At 30.4% G+C, this 7,858-nt stretch overlaps 1 pseudogene; it reads right to left on the bottom strand.

Moving 5' to 3' along the window:
• Window positions 1–2,681: 2,681 nt before the first annotated feature.
• Window positions 2,682–4,468, bottom strand: LOC149547245 (G-type lectin S-receptor-like serine/threonine-protein kinase LECRK3; annotated as a pseudogene).
• Window positions 4,469–7,858: the final 3,390 nt, after the last annotated feature.

Genomic DNA, 7,858 nt, shown 5'->3' with positions numbered 1-7,858 from the left:
ATGCCATGTGAACAATGGGGATAGTGTCAATTTTTGGTTTGATTCGTGGAATGGGTCGCCCCCCTTGTCACTATGATTCTTTAAAGGATTTCTCAAACATAGTGATTCAAGATTGGGCCACATCTTTTTGTAATTATGTCTTAGCTATACATAGATTCATAGGGCTAGTCATTTGGCAAGACCCCTCAATTCTTCCCATATCCCATAATCAGGCTACTTCTTTCAAACAAGTATTAGCTAAAAGGAATGTTTTTATGTCTAATCAACCAGATTGCCTTTTTCTAGTTTTAGCTAATGATGATAAATATTCTATTAAACAAGGATACTTAGATGTCCAACACAACCATTTTAATTAGATTGCATATTGTGCTTTTAAGTTTTGCTAGAATAGCTTAGTTTTTCCAAAAGAAGGATTCTTTGCATGGCTTGCATTAAATAACTAAATTTTATCTAGTGACCAACTTCATAGATTGAACATTTATGATCCCTTTAACTATGTGCTTTGTCTGCAAGTTATAGAAAAAATAGATCACCTCCTCGTAAATTTCCCCTTTGCCCAAGATTATTGGAATTGTGTTCTAAATAAGATTAATTTCTATATATCATTACCTAACTCTTTGTGGGATTTATTCCAAGCATGTCCAATCTTATATTCGAAATCAATGTTTTCATGTCTTTGGAAGTGCATCCCTACATTTGTAGTATGGACAGTTTGGTTAAAAAGAAATAAGATAATTTTTAGACTGACATAATCTCCAATCCCTCAATTTCTTGAAGGATTAGAGAAATCAATTGTTGAGCTTGTTAATGCTCTAATAAGTAAATATAAGGGTAAACATGTTTTTTCTCCTTGGGATGGCTATGTTATTCATTAGTGGAAGGGTTTACTTTTTCCCTCTCTTCCTACTCCATTCTATCCATCCAAGATTCCTCTTATCTGAGCACAAACCAAGTTGATTCCTCCAAGTGAGGGTTATTTCAAACTCAATTTTGATGGGACCTCTAGAGGAAATTTAGGAAATTGTGGCTATGACATAGTCATTAGAGATTTTAGAGATCATGTGATTACAACAAAAGCATCACCTCTCCCTTCATGTACTAAAAACAAATCTAGGGTCTTCTTTTTGGTTTGGAACTTGCAAAATCACTATCTATATCTATGTTACATGTTGAAGGGGATTCAACTATTATTAATAATGTGTGTATTAAATGTTAGGTATATAATTGGTCCATACAATATATATTGCATCAAGTATGGTCTCTTCTTGATTCAATCTCTAAATGTTACATCACACATAATTATAGAGAAGGCAATCTTTTAGCTGATTGTTTGGCTAATTTGGTTACTGATAGAATTTATATTAACTCTTTACTTTCCCCTCTTAACCTCCTTGATTTCCCTAATTTGGTCAATATTATGACAAAATAATATGCTTTGAATAATGTTGGGCCCTACTCATATATTATTTGATAGTAAATCACAGCTTCTCTGAGATTTCACATGTTTTTACTTTAATAGATCTCACTTGTTCTTTTTAGATATTGTAAGTAGTTTAGGGTCTTCAATTGCACTTGCATCAGATGGCTTTCTAATATCACAGTCTCAATTGGAGTTTTGGATGAAGATCAATGATGGAAACTTTTATGACAGTTTTTGGCTTGGCTCTTGGATTTGTCTCCAAGACCAAACAATGAATTGTATTCATATGAGTTTTTTCCTCTTTCTAATCAAAGTATTCTCAGTTTGGGAATCACAAGGACAAGATTCATTAGTGTTGATAGATACTCTCTTAATACAATATTTCTTCTTTTGTATCCTTATTGTATCAGAGAATGACTAAAGTTTTCCCTTTCTAGTTCTTTTCTCCCAAAGCTATTTTGAACTAGTTATTATTAATATAAATATAATGTTTTATCCAAAAATAAATAAAAATTTACAATGAAATCAAATACATGAATGAGTGTTAAGTACGTGCAACATAATACCCAATATAAACTTGTGACCGGTTAATCTCAAAATAAATATAATGATTTAGCTTATTAGACTAATCATTATGAAATACAAATGGACATTGTTAAGAAAATCCCTAAATTAAGAAAGAAAATACGTTCATAGCAAATCTGTTCATTGTCATACATGCCATTAAACTTGTCTTAGGTGAGACATTTATTATCAGAGACCAATACTATAAAGTCTTGATATATGTCTATCATTTCCTTTGGTAATTGTTCTCTTTGATGTAGCAGAATTAAAGCACAAAATACAGGGAATTTTGATGCTAATAATCAAACTTCGCTAGAAAACGTGATAAAAAAGATATCTAAACTCAGCTGTTCTTTCCGTAGGAAAAGCTTCTATTGAATGATATAATAGTTAAACCATGGCCAAAATTGATTATTGCTTTCTTAAATCATAAATAAACCTCTTGAAATAAAAGAGAAAATAAGTTTGTTCTAACAAACGAATATTTCTGTTGAAATAATATATGTTTGCTGAATAATTATTTTAAACCTTGATTCAATAAACTGTCCAAAACATATCTATTCATAAACCAGAGGTAAAGAAGTAATACCTTCACTTTAAGTAAACAAATAAACCGTTAGCACCATAAAATTAACCCGACATATTCCTTGAAGAATTAGTTAATCACTTACAGACTACGTATTGATTCTGTAAGATATAATTTAAGATAACAATACTAACTGAATTGGTCAAATAACTGTTACTCCGTAATTACATCATTGTCCAACGTAGCTGGTAGAATCTTTGAAAATTAAACAAGTCATTGTTCAAGGTGAAAAGAAAATTAGACTGAATGGTTTTATTTTCATGAACGAGACGATCCAGGATCAGGGGGTACCGTAATGTCAATAGTTCCTTCAAGCATCTGCACTACTTTTTTCATTGTTGGTCTGAGAAGGTAATCTTCTTGAATACACCAAAGCCCAACCAACACCATTCTTTCCAGCTGTGCTGCCTCAATACCTCTGCATTCCTCATTCTCAACCAACTTAACAAGTCTACCACATTTGAAACACTGATAAACCCAATCAGCCAAAATCATTTCATTTTCTTGAACATTGATCTCGAGATTTTTTCTGCAACAGATAATTTCCAAAAGCATCATTCCAAAGCTATACACGTCCACTTTGAGAGTAACTGCATTACTTTTCTGCCACTCAGGTGCCATGTAACCGAGTGTTCCACGGGCAACAGTAAATGTTCTCGTTTGTTCTGCGCCAATCAATTTAGATATTCCAAAGTCAGCTATCTTAGCATGGTAATTCTCATCCCGCAGGACATTTTGTGGCTTTATATCACAATGGAGGACAGGATTTGTGCACTCGTCATGCAAGTAGACGATTCCTCTTGCAGTTTCCAAAGCAATTCGAAAATGCAGATACCAATCAAGATCTCTCGCCGCTTTAAATAAAACTTTGTCTAGAGAACCATTAGGCATGTACTCGTACACAAGAAGTCTGTGGGAGCCCTCATGGCAGAAGCCATACAGCTTAACAAGATTTTTATGATGGCTTCCCCCAATTATACCCATTTCTGTCCGGAACTCCTTCTCACCACTTTGTTGGTCTTGAATGACTTCCTTATCAAGTGTCTTCACAGCAATTTCTCTTCCATCAGATAAAACTCCCTTGTAGACCTTCCCAAAAGCTCCCCTCCCTATTTCTTCCTTAAAGCCTCTAGTTGCAGCGTCAATCTCTTGGAAACTGAAGGCTTTCAACCCCACTGAATGAAACTTGTCATGCACTTTCAAGGCTCTGAGCTTGGGTCGGTATATACAAAAGCCAACAAAAGTTATGACTAATGCAGAAAGAAAGGCGCAACCCATAAGGCTTATTCCAATAACCTCAAAAGCCTTCCCCTTCTCGACCTTAATTGCCTGGTTTGGTGCCATGGCCGGAACATCGTTGCAGACTCCAGTATAAACTTTTACAAAAGTTGTCCGTGTAAGCTTACACGGCCGTACCCTATAGGAAGCCTACGCTTCCAACAATTCATTGTTCCATCTACGATGGCGTAGATGACTACTGTACAAAAGCAATCAGCCAAGCATGCTTGCTGGCAAGCAGTTGCATTCATGGATGTGAAGTGCTCATATTCGCACCCATTCCAATCTGTCTGGTCAATCTGCTGCATTTCTGCGCCACTCCCATCGCAGCTGTGTAGCTGGGAACACAGTATCTGGGATTTATTCCTAATGCATCCCTTTATATGGTCATCATTATCTACTTCATGGTATCCAGGTAGACAGGTGCAATTGTATGAAAGCTCCGTGGGTCTGCAAATTCCATAGAGACCACAAAGCCCATGTCCCATACCATCGCCTGCACAAGGATCAACCTGCTGCTCAGACAAAACGCTGACAACGAACACAAGGTAAACAACATATATGAGACGAAGTAGTCTGTTTCTAGATCCCATACACAAAGGAAAAGCCATAGCTAATAATGGACTCCAAACTGTAAATCATTGTTTATTTGAATCAAATGAGTCCTGTTTATAGAGGACGAAGACAAGCAGTGAATAGTATGGGGTATGGAAAAAGGAAATGGCCTAGCCAATTATTTTACAACACAACGCGGTGAGTGTGGAGCAGGTAAGATATGAAGATTTTTGAGGCCCCGGAACAATTTCATACGTTTCTTCTTGATCGATTGTTTTAGTTATTTCGAGTATTTCACTAGGCCATTGAAACGATACTTTTATCAAGTCTTTTTAAATAATATAAGAAACGTGTACGAGACGTTTTCCAAGTCTTTTTATCAAACTATTTAAGAAACGCGTACCGCCCTAGCCGGAGTTGGTAGGCATTCGTCCTTTGACTCCTTCAAATGTACCGAAATAGAGTGATTCTGAAGACACTTTGTTTTCTTTATTCTCTAAGTTGATCAATTATTTTAAAAAAAAATTGAAAAAAATTATTACAATTTTTTTAAATTTATTTTATCTATATCACATTTTGTCTCGAGATTTGCCTATCCCTTTCTTTACACTTTGACTTCAAGAACATTGATTTGATTTTCTTGAACTTTGACGTTATAGTTTAATCTAACTCCTCTCTTTAGTAGCAGTTGCCACTAAAGCTATTTAAATTCAAATCATCTTTCGTTCAAGCATGTTATTTTTTTGCAGTCTTTGTCTTAGACAAATTAACTGCTTAAAAAAATGATAACAAATTGTTCTTAGTCCCCTACTTTACTTTCTCTAATTCTGCCACTCTTTCTTATATCCTGTTCATTATTTGCAGAGAGCCTCGTTTTTACTCCCACAACTGCTTATCAAGATACGACTTGGATAAACAATTTCCAGTCCCTAGACTTCCTGACACCCTCTATTTCCAACGATGCACTTGTCAGAATGATTCTTCTGAGCAGCTATACCTCGTATAATGATATGACTGCAAATGGCTACCCAGGGAGTTATTTCAACTCCCTGGATGCCTCCATGCCATGACTGCTCATACCATCCCCATACATGCTTGTGTGCGTGCGGCCAACTATGGTACCCACCGTGTCAAAATTGAAAGCTGCACCTAGTTTAGGCTAAGGCCATTTTTTAATGATAGTGAAAAGTGAAGTTATTCATTTTTCATTTGTAAATTTTTTTTGAGAAAATGTAAAAGTTAAGAAATTTAAAAAGATTAATAGTCATCTATTTATTTTTTCATTTCTAATCAATTTTTTACTTTAATTTATTTTATTATTATTTGTATTATCTTTTAAGTTTATATATTTAAAATTAATTATATATTATATATATTTAATAATTAAATTTAACATGAGTTTATAGTTTTTATAATTTGATAAATAATATATAAATATTATTATTTATATTTTTCATAATTTTAATAATACATATGTTACAGTGGATTTTTTCATCTCTATATAGATTTCTATAGTTTAAGAATTATATAGATAATACAAATCCACAAAAGTTTAATAATTATATTAAATTATTATAATTTAATTCAGATAATTTCTATAGTTTTCTATAGTTTAATAATTATATTACATTATTATAATTATAATTTTAGAATAATATAATTTCTTTTAATATTAGCATAAATGATTAGTAACAGTGTTCATCCAAAGGTTTAATCATGCATATGTTCTCAAATTATTCAATATTTTAAAAAATAAAAATAAAAAACTTCTGATATTGTGTTAGAATTTTTTTTTAAAGATTTTCTATTATGTAAAATATAATAAAAGAAAAAAAAAGAAAAAAAGAAATTTAATTACAAAATTTTTATATAATATTTTTTTACATACAACCAATTTTTTTTTTTTTTTTTTACAAAAATAAAAATGTTAAAATTAAATTACATTAATCCCTAACATAACATATCTCTTGCTCAAGAATGGAGTTGTAAAATAACGACCAAAGACACTAATAGAGATTTTATTTTTTTCTATTGAACAATGGAAGTTTTGTGCTTAAGACCTTCAAGAAGGAGGCTTCCTCAATTCATTGCTAGGCTATGGGTGGGATTCAATAGAGAAAGTTACAAAGTTAGATTCTTAGTGGGCTTGGGATAGACAATTTCTTTTTGTAGAAATCTGTCAGACATGCACGCATGATCCAACAGTATTTGGTGTGACTTTCAATGCTGAGTTAATATTTAATTTCATATCTACTCCCAATGGATGACATTATATTACTCCATTTTATTTTGTATCACATTACAAATATTTTAGCTATAAAGTTTATTGTGGGAAATAAATGAAGCATTTTATCACATAAGTTTTTTTTTTCAATTCTTCTATTTAGAAAAGAATTGTCAAATTTGTGTTTATTAAAATGAATATCACAATATAAAGTTTTAAAATTACATTGTATTTTAAATATTAATGAATATTTATATTTTACAAATGAATAAAGATCGATATAAGTATATATGATTGATAAATATATAACTGTTCAAATATATATAATTTAAGAATATAAATATTATTATTTTATTTAATGAATGTTATAAAATAGTCTTACTAAATTACAAAATTATTTTTATTATAGTGATTTTAAAATAATTATATTTTAGTATTTAAATGATAATTTAAAATAGATTAATAAATTGCTTATATAATTTTATTTGTTTATGAATGTAACATATAGATTGAAAAAATATTAATATATACCATTTTTAAAAAATAAATTAAAAGAATATATTATTCATGGAAGTATATTGAACCACTTAATTGAAATTATAATGAAAGTAATGAATTCATATAATAGAGAGTATCGGGTAGGTAGAATGAAAAGGTTAAAAGTTTTTTTCCTAACTAGTGAACCAAAAAGTATTATTATTATTAAGTGTTGAATCAAAAAATATTATTATTATTATTATTTACTTCAATCATTTTAATAATTAATTTTTTTTTAATGACATTTGAATATTTTAGGCATTCAACTTTTTGTATTTGGTATTTTTTTAGCTTGATTTTATAATAAACTTAAATTAAATTAATATGCAAATAATTAAGTTAAAATAATTAATGAGATTAATAAGTGTCCAATGTTATATTCATGTACATATAGGAATAGACATGCATTACAAATTATAAAGTTTCTTTTAATAATATATATTATTCTTAATAGTTATATTATTATTATTACTGGATAGAAATATATTTTTAAATATTTATCTATTAATGAGATTTTAGATTTAAAAAATACTCTAAGTACTTAATATTATTATAATTTTTAGAACTCTATTTTTAAAATTAGATTTTAGATTTTGTCAATATACTTTAAGTAAGAAGACTTATTTAGTAGATAATAAGTTCTAAAAATTATTTCTACAGAAAGAAATATTCTATCCCAAGCCCACTAAGAATC

This window comes from Cupressus sempervirens, chromosome 7 (genome assembly GCF_028749045.1).
Source record: "Cupressus sempervirens isolate cs-2001-9-10 chromosome 7, ASM2874904v1, whole genome shotgun sequence".
NCBI classification, from domain to species: Eukaryota; Viridiplantae; Streptophyta; class Pinopsida; order Cupressales; family Cupressaceae; genus Cupressus; species Cupressus sempervirens.
This window is presented reverse-complemented; position numbering and strand designations above follow the sequence as displayed.